The following is a 21,254-nucleotide window of genomic DNA, read 5'->3' on the forward strand; positions in this document are numbered from 1 at the left end:
TGTTGGGGCTGTTGCACAGTTGGCTCTCCCTTGCGCCTCTGTCTTTTCTCTAAACTAAACTAAACTCACTATTGCACTGAAGGATCATGTTGAATTATGTGTGCATGTCTCTGGAGTCACTACTCCAATGCTCTCCTGGCTGACTTCACAGCTTGGCCCCTCTGTAAACTTGAGCTCAGCCAAAGCTCTCTGTCTGTATCCTAGCTTGCACCAAATCCTGTTCAACGATTACCGCTGAAATCTCTGACCTACATTGACTCCAGTACGGCAACACCTCGGTATTAAAATTCTCATCCTTGTTTTCAAATCATGGCCTCGCCTCTTCTATGTCTGTAACCATCAGCAGCCCAACAACCCTCCAAGATATCAGCACTCGTCCAATTCTGGCCTCTTGCACATTCTGAATCTTTTTCTCTGTGCCATTGGTGGCCGCACCTTCAGCTGCCAAGCCCTCAGTTTTGAAACTCCCTCCCTAAACCTTCCCACCTCTCCACCTTGCTCTCCTCCTTTAAGGCTCCTTAAAACCTGCCTCTTTGACCAAACTTTTGGTCACTCACTTCTCCTAATCTCCCCTTTTGTGGCTTGGCATGACATTTTACTAGATAGTGTTCCTGGGACATTTTACTACATCAAAGATGCTATATAAATGCAAGTTGAGCCAAGGCAGGAACATCAGTCTCTGAAAAGTGGAGACAGGTTAATTCATTGGCAGTGAAGCACTTTGCAACATGCTGAGGATGTGACAGACAGTATATAAATGCAAGCTCTTTCTTTTTCAAAGTAATTCACTGTACCAATCTTTGTGAGACAATTTGAAATATGGTTCAATATGAATTCAGATATTATGATTATTTACGTGCATTCGAGTCACTGTATAATTCAGGCACCCAGCTGAGGCTATTGGATGGCCACAGTGATGGGGTGCAACTTACTCTCGTTGCTAAAATGGTTATAATCTTATGAGTGGTCAGGTTCACTTGCTGGTTTGTGCTGATTTAACTCATCTCAGTTCGAGCAACAGCTGCACACTGCCATTGACCTCAGCATCTAGGGTCTGGAATGGAATATCAGTCCGTTTTTCTCTCCTGAGCAACGTCCAGGAACTTCAGCCAAAAATATACAAATGCGCAAATGTCAATTGAGGACAGAATCGGGCAAGACTGTGATGCCTCTTACAGCTGAATAGCCTGACAACACTGGGTGCCCACTGGTCACCTGGACTGTGGAGAGAAGCTCTAGCCATGCTCATGGCTCCAGCCAGGAGCCATCATGTCCAGGAAGAAGGGAGAAAACTGGAAAACTGGCAGAAAGACGAGGAAGAAAAATAAGAAAAATGAAATGAGTTGGAACCTGCAGCTGGGGACACCTGACTGAAGAGAATTCTTCATTATTATTTTTAAATAATCATTTTACATTTTGGGAACCCTGTGTTCAGTGCCACGAAACCACCGTTAGATTTTTTTATATATGTTCTTTCATGGGATGTGGGCATCGCTGGCAAGGCCAGCATTTGTTGCCCATCCTTAATTGCCCTTGAGCTGCTCTCATTAACAGCTCATTCTGATGTATCTGTGACAAGCGAGTGTGCTAATGCCACCTCGTCAAAGTACAAAGGGGAAAATGCACCACGTCTCAATTTAAAATGAATCCAAAGCAAAAACCTGGGCTGCATTGAAGGCCGGGCGAGAAAGGCAACAGGCTGTCTGCACATTCTGCCACAGAGTAAATGGAATGCAAAAGGGCAGCTACTGCCTCATCCTAGCCCCGTTGCATAACATGTGAAGTGCAGATTACACCGAGTACAGTCTCCCTGCCTACGCTAGTGTGATCTCACACTCTGCAGCAGCAGTAACAAATTGACTGGAGGAAAGGTTGCTGTACAGAGAGGGGAGATCCGAGCACTGATGTCAGGCTGAGAAGCTGTTGTGTCAGAGAGAGAGCTGGGTGAGAGGAAAGAGAGAGAGGGGAAAAAAATAACTTTAATTGCCAGACTCGGGTTACTATCACTTGACTGCTGAATTCTGCGGAGGATTAGCACGTTTGAAGCAACTTCAGACCACACAGTGCTGGAAGTGAGGTAGGATTCCTGAAACCCAATCCTTAACTTTTTTTTTGAAATCGACTGTTTCTGATTTTTTTTCAAACCACTTAAGGAGCTGTAGACGTTTGGGGCACTTTGCCCGCTGGTAACATTGAATGAGAAGAGTATACTAGTTTATTTTGACATGCTAAAACAAGTGAAATGTTGATGGAAAGTGGCAGAGGCAGCGTTCAGTACCATCAATGTATAGCAAAAAAACTGATGGAGTGCTTTTCTTCTGTTTTTAAACAGTAAATTTCTCTTTTAAAACCTGCCTACTGAGAGTATGGATAAAGTTGCTAACAGTACAATAACATTGTTAGATGCGAGTGGATGTGTATGAGAGTGGGTGTGAGTTTGAGTCTGAATGAACCTTTATGTGTGAGTGCATGTAGGCGTGTGTCTGGGAGTAAGTGTGTAAAGCGCATTTGCAGCAAGTTACTGAACAAACTTCGAGCCTTTCTCCCTCAGAATATGGTTTCCTTTACGGCTTGATGCCTATTTATAGCAGTTTTTTTTATGATTATTTATTATAATTGCATTGCATAATATCTCACCATTGTGTAGGATCTTGTTGACAAAATAAAACGCAAAATGTAAACGTGTTACCATCCAACTAAACCCTGGGTTGTCATGTTGCCATAGCAACAAAGGAGCTAACATAAATTGCTGTTTATATTATTGACCTCCAAAGGGCTTAATCTGAGGATTGTGAAGTCAATAAATAATAATCCAGAAAGGTAAATAAAACTGGTGGGGCTAGAATTTCATCCTGGGTGGTGGCATCTATACAGCCTCTGGTATTTAATTCCATTGACTGTTATGGCTCGGAATATCAGGCGCTGTGTATAACAGGCGGCCGATTCGATATTTTTCGTTATTCTTTCATGTGGGCATCACTGGCAGGGTCAGCAATTTGTTGCCCATCCCTAATTGTCCATGACAACTGAGCGGCTTGCTAGGCCATTTCAGGGTGCAGTTAAGAGTCAACCACATTACTGTGGGCCTGGAGAAACATGTAGGCCAGACCAGGTAAGGATGGCAGATTTCCTTCCCTAAAGGACATTAGTAAACCAGATGGGTTTTTATCGACAATTGATAGTTTCATAGCACCAATTTTTTAATTAATTAAGTGAATTTATTAATTAATTGAATGTTAAATTCCACTAGCTGCTGTTGTGGGATTTGAACCCATGTCCCCAGAGCATTAGCCTGGGCCTCTGGATTACTAGTTCAGTGACATTACCACTACTAAACCATCTCCCCTATAAACCACCTATATCCCATCTGTTCTGGACATCCACCAGGGACAACTTTCTAGCCTATGCCTTTTGACAAAAAAAGTCTCTTTGGTTTAAAAATAACAACTTTATGAAGAAAGACACAAATTTGCCATTGTATTAAACTCTTGCAGCCATACAGCCTATGGGCAGGATATAAAAGATAAAGTCCCGATATATTTTGGTAATCTTTCCAAAGCAATAAAATTGGTTAAAAGAGAGGGACGCTAATTATTAGAAGTGAATTTGACCTCTTGAACCTAATAATTTTGGATTAGAATCAAAATATTAGACAAGTGAGTGAACTTGACACTGAAGAAACTATAAAGAATGCACTCATTTAATTTTATCCCCAATCCTGAACTTGAGGTGACTACATGTGACCCAGATTCTGCTCTAAAACTGGTCCATTTTATGAAGCAAAGTGATGCTGGTTTAATAGAGTGGAATGTGGATCTGAACTCACTGGTTCTTAAAACTTGGTTAAAGTTTGCTTCACTTCTCTCAAATCTCTGTAATTAAAGAGAACTACATAAAGTTTACAGCACAGAAACAGGCCATTTAGCCCAACAAATCTATGCCAGTGTTTCTGATTCACACAAGCACCCACCCCACCACTCCCCCCATTTCATTTCACCCTATCAGCATGCCCTTCTGTTCCTTTTGCCCTCATGTGCTTATCCAGCTTCCCCTTAAATACATCTATTCTGGTCGCCCCAACTACTCCTTGTGGCAGTGAGTTCCACTGAGTAAAGAAAGTTCTCCTGTCAGTCAAATAAGAGGTGAGACTGTTCCGAGCAGCTCAGGAACTTTAACTAACACAACACGGACAATCCCGTGAGGTACCTTAAAAGGGTAGCAGACAGGAGATTAAATCTGTCAGCTCTGATAAATCTTCTGCCCAGAACACTTCAAATCATTATAGTCAGTTAACATGCTGGTAATTCTTTTTTTAAAAACACAAACCACTTGTAGACAGTTTCTGACTTAAGCCCTGCTTGAGGTGAAACAATACTTACATTCTTTTTTTTTTAAAGTGTAGGTTGTTCTGCCAATGGTTCAAAAACCTGGAAACAAGTGCTGGCCATAGCAGCAGACGGCACTTAATGCATTCATATAATAGTCTTCTGTTAAGGTAGCAGAGTTAATCTATTTAAAAGAAATGGATGAAAAAAGATGAGCATGCTAAACATGTGTCTGCAGATATAGCCAGTAATTTCCAAGCCCAAGTGATAATAGTCACACCATTAATGCTGAGATGTGTTTGATTCATTGTGTATTTTTCCCCCTGTTATGCGTTAAACTTTTGATTCTGTTGCCTGGCAGAGTTGGATTGGATTTTGATAGAAGGAGTGAAATAAATTTCATTCCATAGGGAGAGGCTGGTCACGTGGTCACATTATACCCCACATCAGCTCATGGAAACACACAAATAGCTGTGCGCTAACCTACTTGCCTGCCTCAGCTAATTATCCATTCACCCCCTAACCAATTGAGTGGGTAGCTGAGCTGCTGTTGTGTGCATGCACACACACCTCAGTATGTGTGTCTGCACCATTGTCTGCATGCCTAGGTGAGCCAGTGCTGTAAAGGTGATGCTTTCCTTCATGTTGCTGGAGGTCCCGACTTTGGCCTTCAGACTTTGGACTGAATAGAAGTGGCATTGCTGCTGCCATGCTCTCTGTTGTCACGAGGTACCACCACAGGGGAGGTGGGTACCATTGTCACGACATAACAAATGCAAGTTTTTCCTCTTGCAGGTCTGACACAGCTGTTGACACCTGCCGAGTGAACGTGTCACATTCACTGAGGCCGGTGAGTGGGGACAACCTGTTTATTTTACTCTGTCTCCTGCATCTCACCACCTTTATTGAATCTGGCAAGTTTAAATTGGATTTGCCAATGGTTGTGCCAAACTTTCACAGTAAACAACAACAGCTTTCATTTATATAGCACTTTTAAGATAGTAAAACATCCCAGAGTATAAATTTGATACGGAGGCACTGGAGATATTAGGACAGGTGACCAAATCAAGAGATAAGTTTTAAGGAGCAGGTTCCAAAGTCAAGGCCGGCTGAACTGTTTCTCTACAATGTAAATCCAGTTTAATTGTGTACACATTGCCTGTTTCATATGAGTAATGTGCATGTGACTAGACTTAGACAACACTGGAAAACAGGTTGCCTTGTGAGTAACAAGACTGGCAGCTTAAAGCATTGGAAACCCATTTTTCCAATATTTCTCAAGAGTACAACCTTTGTTACACAACTAAGATTGGGAGTGATAGTTTCTAAGGTCACTGAGTATCAGAGTTGTAAATGTATCAGCGCAGATTTTTTCTTATTTTTATACTTTCATGGGATGTGAGCATCGCTGGCAGGGCCAGCATTTGTTGACCATCCCTCATTGCCCTTGAGAAGCTGCCTCCTTGAATCGCTGCAGTCCATTTGGGGTAGGTACACCCACAGTGCTGTTAGGGAGTGAGTTCCAGGATTTTGGCCCAGCGACAGTGATGAAATAACAACATAGTTCCAAGTCAGGATGTGTGCGGCTTAGAGGGGAACTTGCAGGTGGTGGTGTTCCCATGCGTCTGCTGCCCTTGTCCTTCTAGGTTGAAGGGGTTCCAAGTTTGGAAGGTGCTGTCAAAACAGCCTTGGTGAGTTGCTGCGGTGCATTTCATAGATGGTACACACTGCTGCCACTGTGCGTCAGTGGTGGAGGGAGTGAATGTTGAAGGTGGTGGATGAGGTGCCAAACAAGTGGGCTGCTTTGTCCTGGATGGTGTTGAGCTACTTGAGTGTTGTTGGAGCTGCCCCCATGCAGGCAAGTGGTGAGTATTCCATCACACTCCTGACTTGTGCCGTGTAGATGGAGTCAGGAGGTGAGATACTCGCTGCAGGATTCCTAGCCTCTGACCTGCTCTTGTAGCCACGGTATTTATATGTGCCTTGTAGATGGTGGACAGGCATTGGGGAGTCAGGAGGTGAGTTACTCGCTGCAGAATTCCCAGCCTCTGGGCTGCTCTTGTAGCCACATGTAGTGTGCTGAATTACATGCTCATGATTTTGCCAAAAGTATTGAACAGCAGAAGTCTCCATGTACATATCACTATCCATAGCAACTGGAAGAACTCTTACGCCATGGACCTAATTTTAGCAGTCAGTGAACAAAAGTATATTAGGACCAGAATTCTGATAGACCTGCTCCACTGGCAGAAATGTAGCATAGCAGATCCCAAGACTACTGACTCTGAGAGACGCTGACCCTGTTGCACACTGTGGGGACATGGCCAATAGCAGGTTCAAGATGGGCGCAACAGAGGAGGTTTTGGCAGGGCCTAACAGAGAAAGAACTGCACAACTCTTCAGCTCCTAAGGGAGCTAATGCACCATCTTTGCAAAGTCATGATCCCCTCAACTCTCTTATCTCCCAGGCATTTGGGGTTTTTCAAATGTATATGACAGAACCTACACTTGCTCTCAGTTACCTTGTTAGATTGGTTACGGGGCAGAATTTCTAGAGAATCCTGGGAACTTCCTCAAGCATGTCTCCTTACCATAAGAAGGCATGGGGAAGAGGATCTGCCCTTTCTCCCCTCCGTCCACTGGAATTTCCTGGTACCCTATCCGTAGCCCCAAATCCCTGCTAAATCAGGTTCGGCTCTATTTCCTGCTCGTGATGGGTCCAGGGGATCAGGTGGAATTTTGGACCCATTATCCAAATTACACTATTTGTATTGTTAACAAAATGTAGTTTAAGTTTAGCCTCATTAAAATGTTTTTTTATTTTAACTTGTATCTGTTATTGTACAAAAACATTTGAGTGTTGGGGCTGCAATATCTGCCCAGTATCATAGAATGATACTGCATTGAAGGAGGCCATTTGGCCCATCATGCTTGTGTCAACTCTTTAAAGAGTAATTCAATTATTCTACTCCCCTGCTCTGTCCCCATAGCCCTGCAAATTCTTCCACTAATACTGCCTATCCAGTTGCCTTCTGGAAGTTATTACTGAATCTGCTTCCACCGCCCTTTCAGTACATTTCAGATCATAACAATATCTGCTAGGTGAACGTGGCTGTTGTTTGACCCTTCAGCATTTCTGTAGCCATATAGAAAGTGGTTCCAGCTTTGATTTCCACTCTGTGTTGAGCGAGCTGATCTCAGCCAGGCCAGCAGAAAGGGGAATTACAATTGGTCTCTGGAGGAAGGGGAAAAATCAGCTGAGGGGCCGAATGTTCTTATGTTCTTATGAGGTTCCGACAGCAGCCTCTCCTGGATAATGTGATTCCCTCTCATAGATGCATTTAAGGGGAAGTTGGATAAGTACATGAGTGAGATTGGTTGATTGGGTGCAATGAAGGCTTGTGTGGAGCGCAAACCCCAGCACAGAACAGTTGGGCCGAATGGCCTGTTTCTATGCTGTCAATACTATGTAATGCATTTGTGTCGACATCAGGTGAGAACAGTCCTTCCGGAGTCAAATAGCCTTCTGACACACCATCTGGACTGGCATGTAAAGGATGGCCATTTGGTTGAAGTGCCCATGGAACTGGACCTGAGGAAAATCGTCATCTTCAGAAGCAAAATGAAAAAGCCAAGAAAATCCCTTCGTAATTTCACCTGAAATCAAAGCTAGCTGGTGCTCTTTTAAAGAAACACCCCTTTCCTGTCACTAAAATGACTAATGAATACATGAGTTAAAAGTGGGGGGGGGGGAGGGGGGGGGGAATAGGGGGTGCTGGTGAGAATAAAGAAGATCTAATTGCAACGTTTCACAGTACCAGCAGAACATTTAGTTGGTTACATCTGGCAGAACAGGCTGGAGAATGAAGACAGATTCAGCTGAGTTCAACATGGCTTTTCAGTGCACTAACTAGAAGCAATTATCTACCCTTCACAATAATACCTGGATTAGAACAGATTGGTATTTAACTGAAACAATACCAAGATACCTGGAGATTACGGTTCCCCTGCCTGCATTCTCATTGTTTGTTAGCAACGTTTGTACTGAAAAACTGGATAAGATTAAATGAGGCCTAGTCCTTTAAAAGAATGTAGTTGAGAAGATAAAATGAGCTGCCGTTGGATTGCTGAAAATTGTTTTGCCACAGTTATCTCACAAATTCCGCCCATAACCAATTTTTTTTTCGGGTGCAGTGTGATCAGTTCCGCAAGTGGAACAATTCCCATTTAAGCACTTCAGGTGCTCCAAGGTCAGGCAATGGCACAGATTGAAATTGCCTCTGCTTTTCCTCAACTGAGCCACAATGTTAAAAGAGCTTCCCCTCCACCCCCCCCCCCCCCCCCCCCCCCACCACCCCTTACTGTTGTGCCAATGTGCAATCTCTGATTCTTACTCACAGCGGGCTGGCCATTTTATGCTGTGAGCTCGCATCCATCAAGAAATGGGCTGAGGCGGACCAGATTCACTTCACACAGGAACCTGACAACCAGCAGAGAAGAGAGGCATTTGGCCCATGTACCAGGACTGGATACTAACCCGGGATCCTGAGAGACAGAGGGGCAGTCAGTGTTCCAGCTCGTTGCAACCACTCTGACTTCAACTGGACAGTAACTGGGGTCACCCTGTCAGCAAAATGTGAAGGAAAAATAGGCAAACCACTGCATAGTTCATTGATCGCCAACCGTCATGCACTGTGGTAGAAGATATCTTTACATGAAGATATCTTTTATCATTTTTATCTCTGGTTTTGGCCTATTGAGGGATTCACTGGCATTTAAAGTCTGATCTCATAGAAACCCACAAAATTCGAACAGGACTGGACAGACTAGATGCAGGAAGGATGTTCCTGATGGCGGGGGAGTCCAGGACCAGGGACTAAGGATAAGGGGTAGCCATTTAGGACTGAGATGAGGAGGGATTTCTTCACCCAGAGAGTGGTGAACCTGTGGAATTCTCTACCACAGAAAGCAGTTAAGGCCAAATCATTAAATATATTCAAGGAAGAACTAGATATAGTTCTTAGGGTTAATGGGATCAAGGGATACAGGGAGAAAGCGGGAACAGGTTACTGAGTTTGGACGATCAGCCATGATCGTATTGAATGGCGGAGCAAGGCTCGAAGGGCCGAATGGCCTACTCCTCCTGCTATTTTTCTATGTTTCTATGCTCAGTGACAAATTGAGATTTGAGAAATTAGTGAAAAACCTGAACATACAGTTGGCTTTGTAAATGTGTACACGTTAACCAAATGTAGTAACAACCAATTCTTGAATATGTAATTGTAGCTTCCTCCACTGCTCAATTGGCAAAGGCAGAGTGTAAGTGGTACTGTAGGGACCAGAAGATTACCTAACTGAGTTAGCTGATCTCAGTAACGAGACTACAATTAGCCTTAGCACCTCCTGTGTCAGGCAGAGGGAGAGAAATCAAACCGGTTTCTGCTCTTGATGCAACCTGGCTTCCAACTCAGCTTCCCCATTGCCACAATGGAAGTGCATGTATGTGGACAGCAGCTGAATATGAATGGGTTTGGCTGCAATGGACCCCTCCTGCCCCCCAAGATTAAATAGCCTGTGAATGGGCATTTGGATGAGGTAATGGAGGGCCCACAGAATCATACCTGGAAGATGACAAATAGAGGAGGAGAGCAGAAAAGTGGAAAGAAAATGTAAAATGGCACCATACAGCAAGAAAGCTGTTATAATTAACGGAAAGGTCACTGTTGGTAAAGGTTGTCACCTGATATACATAACTTTATAGATATCATTGTGCCTTTTCCCTGTTGTTTCGTGCTGGTGTTTGAGACTGAGAGCTAGTAAAACACTAAGTTATGGCTCTCGCTGTTCCATCAGCTCAATGGATAAATGTACTGTAAAGTCTGGTGCTCAGCTATACAGACAGGAACATGCCAGCTCTAGGCTGATGCTCCAGTGCAGTACTGTGGGAGTGTAGCACTATCTGAGGTGCTGTCTTTCAGATGAGACATTAAACTGAGGCCCTGTCTGCAGTCTCAGCTGGACATAAAAGATCCCATGGCACTATTTGAAAGAAGAGCAGGGGAGTTATCCCTGGTGTCCTGGCCAATATTTTTCACTTAATCAACATCACAGAAACAGATGGACATTATCACATTACTCTTTGTGGGAGTTTACTGTGTAGAAATTGGCTGCCCCATTTCTTACATTACAACAGTGTTAACTACTTTCTTCAATCTCAGCATGAGCAGTAGCAGGAGCACCACAATTGGCCTTGAAGTGCTTGGGATGGAGAAGTTAACCGAGGTGCCTGTTTCTGACTGTTGTCTCCTCCTGGAATAGACACGTGCTGATGTCTGATGAGGATTGGGCTGGGCTCACTTGCAATGAACACAGCGCCGTGCATGAATAGCCTGCTGAGGTTCATTGTCTAAATTCACACATAAAGAATGACCATAAATGAGCAGGAGCCCTGGCTGAGGTTTCTCTCCCACCCCACCCCCCCTCCCCCACCACACCCCCTACCATACCCCCTTTAAGCTGTGAGCCGCACTATCACACCTCAATTGAGATCAATTAATTCAGCAGGTACCAGGGAATTCCCTAGTCTGCGTGATTCAGGTCTTAGCTGGAGAATCCACCTGCTGGGCTTTGTAAACTTTAAATTTTAAAGCGGGCAATATGTTGTGCAGTGATTAAGGTCCCACAAAATGATAGAATGTAAATCGATGGTGACTGTGCCTCCCCAGAGAGAGGAAAAGACAATTCAGCCCACGCTGGTGGTCGATATTGGCAAGTCTGCAGTTATCAGCCTTACCTGAGGAAAGCATGTATGTGGGTGCAGGAAGGCTATGGAGGAGGGGAAGAAAGAGAGAAAATAAGAAATATAAATAACCATTAAATCCAGTCCCAAAACCAGTTGTGAGTCTGTCCTGGGAAAGCTCCTTCACTCCATCAAACCAAAATAGCAGCAACTGAGCACAATGACTTTGAAAATTCAACGTAATGATAATCCAATCGTACTTGTACAAGCCCAACAAGTGAGCTCAGAATATTTATACAGCAGCTTGTTGACTCAGCTGCACCCTCTAGTGGACAGAAGTGACATCAAATTGTTTTACTAAAACAGGATTGTCTTGGGGAGGCTTACAGAGACTGGGGAGGTGTTTTATTTCACTGGAACATCTTTTTGTTAGAACCTGAAATCTTCAGATCATCTCATTCCGAGATGTAGGTGCTGGAAGTGGGTGAAGAATTCCTTCTGCCTTAGGGGCTGGGATTGAGCTCTTCATCCACTTGAAGATAACAGGAGTGGACTGGAGCCAGTCCCTGAGGAGCAGGGTCCCAGCTGAGAGGGTGGGGTGGTTTGTAAAGGAGTTGTAATTTATGTTTTGCCAACAATGGCTGCTTAATCCTCCAGAAAGGCTTCCCCGGGAGAGGCAAGCCTTTGTCTCTGGGCTTCAGAATGCAAAGAAGACTTGCTTCCCCCATGTAATTCATGGTCGGGTGGAGGGGGTAGCTTAGTTCACAGCCGATCCTGCAGTCATTTGATTAAATTGAGACCCTGGTCACTTCTCAGTTGCACACAGTTTGCCTTTTGTTGGTGGTATTTAATTTTTAGAGGGAATGCTTCGTGGCTATTATTAGTGTCTCTTTAGTTACTGATTAGTTGATGTTTCGGGTTGTGACAACACAGTTTTGACACAATGTTAGAAGGAGCCAAGCTGGTTGTTCATTGTGAAGATACATTCCTTTTCCAGCAGGTAATATTCCACTTTGCAAATTGTTGGCTGTACCATCTCAGGGCATTCCCTTGCAGAATTAATGCACTTTTATGTTTGATTTCTTTTCAACAATGGCACGTTTTTGTTTAATTATTTAGGGCAGGCCAACAATCACTTTAAAACAAAAAGAATTTCAGTGAGATTTAAAACTGATTCTTGGAAACTACCATCCTGCCCTCAATCCTCCTCCCCCTATCTCCCTCCCCCTACCTCCATCTCCACCCCCTCTGCCGCTCTCCATTCTCTCCCTCCTCCCCATCCCAAAACGTCCTGTGGCTCAGCACTCAGGTTGTTTGTTAACATGAGAAAATACAATATTACCCGAAGTTGCATCTCTTAACTCCAAAATAGCCAGTAAACAAAAAAAGTGAATTTTTTTTCAAGACGAGAACTAAATTTTGATAGAAATCTGGGACCAAATAAAGCGATAATACCATAACCTCAGCAAAAGATGCGCAGAAACCCAGGAGGAATCAGTATAAACACCATTTACTCCTCATTATCTCTTTGTGGAGCATTGTTAGTGTAAAATAGCTACACATTTATGTGCACAACAGTCAATGCACTTTAAGCTAATTCATGCTTTGAATGGTATCTTAGAGAAGCAATGAGGAGAAATCCATGCACGCATTTTCAACTCCTTGATTTATCTTCTCTGCCACTCTTTTTTCAACGTTGGAGGTTTCCTGCCCTTTACACTCTGACCTTTCACTTAGGTCTTTTTTTTAAATTGAGACACCATTCTCACCAAATATCAATGTGACAATCAACGTTCATTCGTCTAGATGAGCAAATACTGATGAAACCACTTGGTGAGAATTCAACTAATTAATCACTGAAATAAATCCAAAGAGCTAGTCAATAGTAAAAATGTCACTACACAATGGTTTTGGATAAGCAGTCTCGTAGATTTCAAAAACTCTATAAGAATGTGTGCTGGTCTTCTCTCAGATCCTTGCTGGGGTATTTGGCTCCATTGGTACCAAAAGCCATCTTGGCCCAAGTAGTAATCTAGACCACAAGTATTAGCAAACTATTGACTTGCAGAGAAAGCATAAAGGACAGAGTGGGAATTGAGCCTGCGGCCTTCATTATCCCTATGGGTCAGAATCAAACTGGTCAGTGCCCTTACTCACTGAGCCAACAACAGTAAATGGAGTAGTAGAGAAAGGAACCAGGACTTTCAATAACGAAGATAAAATCAGTAAAGGTGCATGAGTTGGTTGGATTAGCTTTCTGGTTCAATAAATCTAACTTTCCCTCAAGTGCAGTGGAACCTCCTCCCATTCCTGCTTTTGGCTGAACTCCTGGTGTTACCGTAAGCTGCTGATACAAAGTTGATACAGAGTTTCAAATGCAAACGTCTATGTTTCACTTCTGCTGGGAGCCACAGTTCTGTTTAGCCAAGCAGCCCCGCGGTTTCACGAATGGCGTTTAACTGCAGCAGAATTGGGACATTTATTTTGTAATGAAGTACAGGCCAAAGAGAGCTGGCAAAACGAGCTCAGCAATAGAACAGCTGAATTGCACCTTTGATGTCAGTTATTGAGAGGCAATTTTCAAACCGTACCAGGAAAGTGCTTCATTTATTGTTGAGTTGAGCAGAAAATTTAAAGCAGTTTTCATTTCTTTGGTGTTATCGCAAGTTTTCCTCTGCATCATGCCTCAGATTGGAGAAGTTAGCTGGGGGCGGGTGGGGTGGGGGGGGGGGTGCTGTCTGTGCAAGTGGAAAAAGGACCAGTTGCAGACAGTGCTACATTCTACAGCAGCGTCATTACCTGATTGGCCTGTGCAGAGTACAGTCATAGCAAAAGGAAAACCAGTAAAGTTGGTAACAGTACCATAGCAGTAATTGCGGGAGTGTCCATATGGTCCAATCTTAGAATTGTGCTGCACAGAAGGATGCCATTCACCCCATCATGCCTCTGCCAGCTTTCTGAGCGATCCAATTAGTCCCATTCCGCTGCTCTTTCCCCATAGCCCTACAGTTCGTTTCCTTTTTAAGTATATATCCAATTCCCTTTGAAAGTTGTTATTTTTTGCTAATTACCTTGAATCTGTGTCCTCTATGGAGAGGGGAGCAGGTACCCTGTCATGATGTCAGCAGTAGCCCGTTAGGTAGCAGTCTTGCTTCTGACCCAGAAGGTTGTGGATTACTTGAGAACAAAAAAATCAAGGCTGACACTCCAGGGCAGTGCTGAAGGAGTGCTGCACTGCTGGAGGTGCTGTCTTCTTGGAGAAGACGTTAAACCGAGGTCCCTTCTACTTTCTCAGGTGGATGTAAAAGATCTCATGGCATTACCTCAAAGAGGAGCAGGGGAGTTATCCAAGGTGTTCTGACCAATATTTATCTCTCAATCATAATTACAAAAACAGATTACATCGCTCTTTGTAGGAGCTTGCTCGGTGCAAACGGGATGCTGCGTTTCCAACATTACAACAGTGGGATGGGGTTCGTAGTGGTAATGTTACTGGGCTAATAATCCAGAGACTTGGATTAATGCTTCAGGTGCAACAGTTCAAATCCCACCATGGCCAGAGGAATTTTAAATTAATTAATTAACCTGGAATAATTTCATTAATAGTGATCATGATTGCTGTAAAACAAAAACAACTGGTTCACTAATGTTCTTCAGGGAGGAAATCTGCCATCCTTACCCAGTCTGGCCTAAATGTGACTCCCAGTCCCACACCAATGTGGTTGACTCTTAGCTGCCCTCTGAAATGGCCTAACAAGGCAGTCAATCGTAGGTAGGGATAGGCAATAAATGCTGGCCTTGCCTATGACACTCAAATCCCAAGAAAGTTTTGTTTTAAATGCCCATGGAAACAGTTTATCCACTCTATCAAAACTCCTCATGATTTTGAACATATCTATTAAATTTTCCCCTAATCTTTTCTGCTCTACGGAGAAAAATCCCAGCTTCTCTCGTCTCTCCATTTGACTGAAATCTCTTGTCCCTGGTACTATTCTGGTAAACTCCTGTGCAACCTCCCCAAAAACCGTGCCATCCTTTCTAAAGTGCTGTGCCCAGAATTGGACACAATGCTCCAGTCGAGGCCTAACCAGTGATTTATAAAGGTTTAGCATAACCTCCTTGCTTTTTCACTCTATGCCTCTATACATAAAGCCAAGGATCCTATATGCTTTTTAACAGCTTTAACGACCTGCCCTACCAGCTTCAAAAAATTTGTGTATGCGAAACTCCTAGGTCTCTCTATTCCTGTGACCCTTCTAAAATTTTAGCATTTTACCTTCCAAAATCTTTTTTTTGTGCAGAAAATAGCATTGCTAGGTAACTGTGGGGGTTAGCTTTCCTAATATTAACAGTTTTCTGCTAAATAACTCTTCACGGCATATTTGGTGTCGCCTCTTCTGGAAATCTTTTCAGTCTATTTTAAGCCCTGTGTTTGGTTTTCGCCAACCACTCCCTTCTTTACAAAGTGCAATTTCTGTTTATCCAAAGATTAAATTCCTGACAGCAACAGAGCTTTTTAATTAAACTAGAGGGCCGAGTATTTTAAAAAAGATGAAAAGAAGAACAACTCCGGATGCTGGGAATCTAAATTAAAAACGGAAAAAGCTGGAAATACGCAACAGGTTCATTGGCATCTGAGAAAAGTTAACATGCTGAGTGTACAGCCTTCATAAGTTCTGACACAAATTCTGATTTAAAAAAAACCTACACCAAAAATAGTAACCTGGCTTTTATTCCTCTTTTCAGCTGCCAATGAGACTGCTACAGAGTTCCAGCATTAGTTGCTTTATTTTCTTGTTTTTTAATCTCTAATTGGGATCGAACCCAGTTACTTTCCCTCAATTTCTTCAGGAGCAAGTCTTGAGTTGGGCCAGTACATTTGTGGCACCCCTCTCTCTCTCTCTCTCTCTGTTGTCGACATGGGCTCTGTAATGTGGATTGGTAACATCTTAATCAACAGTGGATCACATTCTTTTCATGCTGTATCCCAACAACTTGCTTGGATGCTTTAGTCACAGAATAGCACCTCTGAGCCTCTCAGTGTTCGGTGTGTGAATGGGGCACTCGGTGGCTTTGTCCTGTTTGTTTTCCACCCTATTCTGCCTAAGTCAAATCTACATGCTAATGGAAACAGAGAGGTTTTTTTTTGCGTTGTCGTACACGTTTCTTTATGCTGTATAAATCATTCACACTATTGTACAGATTTTTGTCATTTGAAAATCTGAGTAGTGTAAGTACTTTAAGTTCTAGTCTTGATTGAAAGCAGTACTAGTACTTGCTGGGTTTGTTTTAAATTGAATTTCGTTTGCACAGGCCCGTCAGTAAAACTGTCTCAGAAATAGTAACTGATAGACAGTATTGTTGTGCTTTTTAAACCTGGAAGGTTTTATTATTTTCAAAGCAGAGGCTGAGATCTTGAGCTGTGCAATTCAGTTACCCATACCGGGCTTGTTCCTAGTTTTGCTTCATTGATGTCAAAGGCAGGGTTATTGCTTATTTCTCTCTCCACTCCTGTCCAAGCCAATGACTGTTACCAGTGTGCAGTCCCCACAGGCAGCGTCAAACCTCCTTTGGCCGTGTACCTATCCTTTATTTCTAAGCCTTAACAGTTGTACATCATCACAGAATTACATTAAGTCTGCAGCGCAGAAACAGGCCATTTGGCCCCACAGATCTAAGCCTGTATTTATGCTCCACATAAGCCTACTCCAACCTCTTTCATCTTACACTGTCAGCATATTCTCTTCTCCCACATATGCTTATCTAGCTTCCCCTTAAAATCATCTATGCATTTCGATTCAACTCTACCCTGGGCAGAGGGACCTGGGGGTATGTGTGCACAAATCATTGAAGTTGACAGGGCAGGTTGAGAAAGCGGTTAATAAGGTATATGGGATCCTGGGATTTATAAATAGAGGTATAGAGTACAAAAGCTAGGAAATTATGATTTATGTTTATGAGATATGTTTATAAAACACTGGTTCAGCCTCAACTGGAGTATTGTGTCAAATTCCAGACATTGCACTTTAGGAAGGATGTGAAGGCTTTAGAGAGAGTGCAGAAAAGATTCACGAGAATGGTTCCAGGGATGAGGAACTTCAGTTACATGGTTAGATTGGAGAAGCTGAGGCTGTTCTCCTTAGTGAAGAGCAGATTAATTTGACAAAGGTGCTCAAAACCATGAGGGATTTGGACAGAGTAGATAGGGAGAAACGTGTCCCATTGGTGGAAGGGTCGAGAACCAGAGCACACTGATTTAAGGTGATTGACAAAAGAAGCAATGGTGACATAAGGAGAAACTTTTTCTCACAGTGAGTGGTTAGGATCTGGAATGCATTGCCTGAGAATGTGGTGGAGACAGATTCAGCCAAGGCCTTCAAAAGAGAATTGGATAATTATCTGAAGAGAAAAATTTTGCAGGGCTACGGGGGAAAGGCGGGGGATTGGGACTAGGTGAGTAGCTCTTGCAGAGAGCTGGCAGAGACACAAAGGGTCGAATGGCCTTCTTCTGTGCTTTAACCATTCTATAGTTCTATGACCTTATAATCATTCCCAGGGAAAATAAATTTTCCCTGAATTCCATTTTGGATTTATTAATGACTACCTTATATTTATGGCCCATAGTTTTGGAATCCCCAACAAGTGGAAACATTCTCTCTACCTCTGCCCTATAAAACCCTTTAATTATATTAACGACCTCTCTTAGTTCACCCATCCTCTAGATGTGAGGGTAGTGTGGGGAAGGAATCATAGTTGTGCCTTATCATCTGCTCACCCATTTATGCACTTTGTGCACGAGTCACTAGGTAGCAATCAGGAGTCGGAACCTTGGTTGATTTTCTTTCTCCCCTCTCCCTAGCCCTAGGGCACTGCTGCCTAATTGTGGCTCCTTTCCCAGTAAATTGGATCTAAAAATCTCTGTGATGCTAATGTTCCATTTCACACCATTTATGAGGCTGCATATACTCCTCCTGACAAGCAATTTATCAAGTTATATCAGTAATGGAGAGCCATTACTAAGTGAGCCAGAAGGCATTATGAAGCCGTTAGCACTTCAAGATTAGTTTTGCCACAAGACAAAAGATAATCCTTTTGTGTAAACCGCATGAAAATGCAGCTTAGTTGAGACTGAGACAGGCTGCAGGACAAGCGATGCTTCAGTTAGATAAGCCAACCATGTGATGCTGCACTAGATAATATTCCCATAATAACGTCAGATGATAATGTCAGCTATGGCTCAGTTGGTAGCACTCTCCTGCCTTTGAGTCACTAGCTTGTGTGTTGAGCCCAGAGAATTGAGCACGCTATCTAGGCTGACATTCCAGTGCAGTACTGAGGGAGTGCTGCATTGTTGGAGGTGCTGTCTTTCAGATGAAATATTAATCTGAATCCCTAAATGTCCTCTTAGGTAGAAGTGACTATTTCAAACAAGAGTAGTTTAGTTTAGAGATACAGCACTGAAACAGGCCCTTCGGCCTACAGAGGCTGTGCCGACCATCAACCACCCATTTATACTAATCCTACACTAATCCCATATCCCTACCACATCCCCACCTGTCCCTATATTTCCCTACCACCTACCTATACTAGGGGCAATTGCTAATGGCCAATTTACCTATCAACCTGCAAGTCTTTGGCATGTGGGAGGAAACCGGAGCACCCGGAGGAAACCCACGCAGACACAGGGAGAACTTGCAAACTCCACACAGGCAGTACCCAGAATTGAACCCGGGTCGCTGGAGCTGTGAGGCTGCGGTGCTAACCACTGCACCACTGTAGGGGAGTTATTTCCAGTATTATGCCTGGCTAATATTTATTCCTCAACTAGCAACACTAAAACAGATTATCTGGTCATTATCACATTGTTTGTGAAGCGTGCTATGCGCAAATAAGTATGTGCCGTGTTTCAGACAACAGTGACTACACTTCAAAAGTACATAATTGCTTCTAAAGCGCTTTGGGTGGTGAAAGGTACTACATGAATGCAAGTCTTTTTCCTTAGCAAAGAGCCATGGTGCTGTACGATTCAGGAGGGAAAACGTGCAAATTAGAGGGGAAAAGAAACTTTCTAACCTGAATAAAACATCATCTGAAGGATTTCTTAAAAAACTGAATCCAAACTAGTTTTGCAGTGAGATAAACTTGCTGAATAAAGTGGATGTTGCAGTGGGATGGATGGACACTTTTCTCCATTTACTGTATGGCAGAGGTCAGTTCTGAGGCTGGTTTGGGTGAGGTGGGCCCAGCAGATCATTTTTCTTACACATTCTTAGTAATTTTTCAATTTTATGGAGATAAAAAAGCACATTACAAAGAATCTAAAATAAGATCTGGAGTCCCTCACCCGCCCGTCGTGTCTCCTTGACTTTTCTATTTAAGAAAACTGTCATGAACAGATATTCCTTCGCCCTCTATTAGTGGAGTCGCATAAAGAAATTCCTGTTTTTTTTTGTTCCAAAATATCAGCCCAGGTCTGTGAAATTCTGCAAATTTCCAGGGCATTGTTTTTTTGAAGCATCGTGCAAGCCTACATTATATATTTTGGAACACAAAAGTACTTAAAATACGGTGACTGTGCCAGGGCCTCTCTCAACTAACTGAAGTGTACGAAGGGATGGAGATTTGCCCATGAATGGAGCTGATTCGAGACCAGTCGGCCCTCTAGGGAGCTTGTGTTGTTACTGAGTATTGCTAATAAGGGAGTCACTTTGTTACTAGATGCACTGACATGTGCAATGTGAGTAACACTGATGAGATCTTTTAATTTCCATGTGACGTTTTCAACTGTTGGCATTGTGTCTGTTTACCTCAGCTTTCCCTTGACTTTGGACTGACCTCAGATTAGATTGTGCCACCCCCAGGTTTTTGCAGCCCTGTGTACTTTGGCACACTCAAGGCCCAGAAACATCTGGACTGAAAGGTGAGGCTAAACAGTCCCACCTGAAAAGAGATAGCCCAATCCACAGCTACTCTCTGCTGTGCTCTGATAAGCACTCTGGAGGTCACCATTAGGTATTTTTCTTGCCAAGTGCTTTCTCAGCAGGAGCGGAGTTTGTAGATAGAGGGGCTGCTGTCACAGGAGGGCGATAGTAGAACTCTTTGTTTACTGATAAAAAATTCCCTTTGATGTGAAGGACGTAAACCAGGGCCTCAGCTTCCAACATAAACTGCGGTAGAAAGTGAATGTGACACATAGGCTGCAAAATTATTGAGGAAAGTGAGTAAAGGAATAGCATTGTCAAGAAGAATTGAAGTAAAAAAAATAATTCAAGAACTGCAGTATTTCAATTTTCATATCAGCCCAGTTTTCTAATTTATTTTTATTTATCCTGTAATTTTTTCCTTCCAATTTTGACCTAACTCCTGAAGATGCTGACTCATGCTGGGATATGGTTCCTTGTTTTTCAGGTAGTTCTCCAGTGCCTCCGCTGAGTCCCCATTCTTTATAGGTGAGCCAGGATGGTATGGGTATGGTGTGGGCTATTTACATTGAGGGCTCATCACAGCCAAGGCAATCCTGTTGCTACCTGACGACTTCATATATCCACTTCTCAGCAGGAATCACTGGAGCAGTGTGCAAGATTGGCCATTTATTTTATTCTCCTTACCTGATTCAATTAGTAGTGGTCCCACCGTATTGAGTCTTGGCCGAGGGGTAACATTCTTGGCTGCAAGTCAGAAGGTCAAGAATTTATGCCCCACACCAGAACTGTGAGCACACAATGGGCTAGATTTTATCAGTGACAAGGGTCCTGTGGCAGACTGGAAGGTGAGGGGGTGGGGGGCCCGTCTCGGCCCTCCATTGGACCTCCCGCAGAATTCCAGGGTGGGCAGCCAAATTAACTGCCTGCAGTCGGGGACACCGTCTCTTTAAGGGACAAAATTCCACCTCCAATCAGAGGGTCAGCAGTACCAGCAGCATCACCTGGACTGATGGTCACTGCCAGTGCTGCAGGACGCCCAAAGCAGTGCCGATGGAGGAGACCCAGGTAAGTGGTCACAAGGAACATTCATGCAGGCCCCGGTGAGAGGGTGGTGAGGGCTGGGAGGGCTCTTGCTTTGGGGGGTGGTCATCGCCACCAGGGGTCTCTCCATGGGCCATGGATTGCCGTCAGAGGAGGGACCCACTCCCAGGCCTGCTGGGAGACTATCAGGTTTCACCTAGCATTGTCTCCACACGGTAGCGAGCC

The 21,254-nt window shown here is 43.5% G+C and overlaps 1 protein-coding gene across 1 annotated transcript in view; it reads left to right on the forward strand.

Annotated features, from left to right (window-relative positions):
- Window positions 1-1,860: 1,860 nt before the first annotated feature.
- Window positions 1,861-21,254, forward strand: part of LOC137369084 (fibroblast growth factor receptor 3-like) — a 262,049-nt gene continuing 242,655 nt past the window's right edge. Inside the window, exon 1 of the mRNA XM_068029736.1 lies at window positions 1,861-2,077. The gene's annotated coding sequence lies outside the window, so the exon portion shown is untranslated. The remainder of the gene's footprint in view (window positions 2,078-21,254) is intronic.

Source organism: Heterodontus francisci, chromosome 1, assembly GCF_036365525.1.
Source record: "Heterodontus francisci isolate sHetFra1 chromosome 1, sHetFra1.hap1, whole genome shotgun sequence".
NCBI classification, from domain to species: Eukaryota; Metazoa; Chordata; class Chondrichthyes; order Heterodontiformes; family Heterodontidae; genus Heterodontus; species Heterodontus francisci.